At 30.0% G+C, this 1,729-nt stretch overlaps 1 long non-coding RNA gene across 1 annotated transcript in view; it reads right to left on the bottom strand.

Annotated features, from left to right (window-relative positions):
* Positions 1 to 846, bottom strand: part of LOC130046905 (uncharacterized) — a 1,607-nt gene extending 761 nt beyond the window's left edge. The window contains exon 1 of the long non-coding RNA XR_008795970.1: positions 1 to 846. This exon is cut by the window's left edge and continues 219 nt beyond it. This is a non-coding gene — a long non-coding RNA (uncharacterized LOC130046905).
* Between the last annotated feature and the right edge of the window lie 883 nt (positions 847 to 1,729).

Genomic DNA, 1,729 nt, shown 5'->3' with positions numbered 1-1,729 from the left:
TGATCAAATACGAGCACCTGTGTGTATGACAAAGCGTTCACAAGACATCGATGTAACTAAAATTTTTGATCAAATAGAATGGTTTGTTAATCTTGTTTGGGTAACCAGTAACATATTGGATTGCATTACCGTCAATGTGTAAATATAACCCTGCCATAGCGTGGAGAGCCTCACCTTTTGGACTTAAAAAGTGTCACATCATATCTGCCCCTCCCCCTCTTTCACGGGATGTTTTACCCCTCCTGTCAGTCTGTCACAGAGGAGAATTGATTTACTTCAGCATTCTTATAAATTCTGTATGTTCCTCGTGAAAATAACTGTAAAACCTCAGCCATGGTGTCCCTTTAAATTTAATGCTAACGTTATTGTTTCAATATGACATGTTCGAACTCTTGATACTGCTCTCCTTTGATCTCTCGATACATGATAATTAAATTGAACACTAAGGACTTATCAAAAGAAACGATTTGATGCATGAAAATAAAATCCACAAAGAGATTTCTATACAGGTATATTTTGTATGCGCATGATTGTAAATTATTTAAATTATCGAAGTTATGATTGTGAATTATCATTCATTAATATGATTATGAAAATCATGATTGCGAAATATCAAAGTAATGATTATAAACCAACAATTCAAGTTATCAGTTATGATTTTAAATTATCAAAGCCATTATTGTACATTATCAAAGTCATGATGAAAAGTTATCAGATCATTGATATAAATCCTCATTATCAATACCATGATTATAAATTATCGAAGGCCTGATTGTAAATTATCATAATAACAGATTTCAAATATTAAAGTCACAATTATACCTTATGAAACATAAAACAAAATTTATTATAATAATTTATTGGGGGTTTTTTCTGATAAAAGAAATTGAACTCTAGTAATATTTGTCGCATGGAAACATAATTATATGCATTATCGTTAAATTGTAATTATTTCATCGAATTATGTTTTAGAACTTTCTTCACAACTGCTATTTCTACATCAAATGACATCGACGGGCCATTTGTAGGGTAGTTTTGCACAGGGACTAAAGTTGCTGAAGAAAAAAAGTGTGCTATTTCTTTCCAGACATTATTATTGTTAAAATGTTAAAACTAAATCAATAAATATTGTCATCAATGTGTATAGGTACTTAACGGCACATTCTTCACCTATGGAAATGGTGCAGAAGACACAGCAAACCAAACCCTGTTAGAAATCGTTTTGATTGTAGCATTTTATATAATTTAATTTATTCAATATTTTATGATGAATACATGTTTTACACTTTGTAATGTAGATATGCCTTTCTGTTCATATTACATCATTTATAATGAATACATGCTTCTTCTTTTTTTATTATTATTATTTTTTTTGTTTTTTGCATGCGCAATACAAGTGACGTCACAATAGCCATGTCATTTCAAAATATCATCATAATCATAATGATACCGATTTTTAGTATGTTTATCAAGTTTTTTTGATGAGTCTGGAAATATATTAATGAGCTTGTGGGAAATCGATATTGATGTCTGAGTATGTAACTGAAGAGCAGGGATTTCCCACAGTTAAAATTGACCTACAATAACACGGTATCTTTGTGGGGAGCATTGAGCAAAAAATTACTGATTTCTAGAATAAAGATTTTTGTTAATATATTGAATTTAATTCAAATGACAAACAATACCAGATTGACGTATAAAACATTTTTTTAAACAAAAGATGGGACGT

Source organism: Ostrea edulis, chromosome 1 (assembly GCF_947568905.1).
Source record: "Ostrea edulis chromosome 1, xbOstEdul1.1, whole genome shotgun sequence".
NCBI lineage: Eukaryota > Metazoa > Mollusca > Bivalvia > Ostreida > Ostreidae > Ostrea > Ostrea edulis.
Note: the sequence above shows the minus strand (reverse complement) of the source record. Positions and strands in the feature narration are given on the sequence as shown.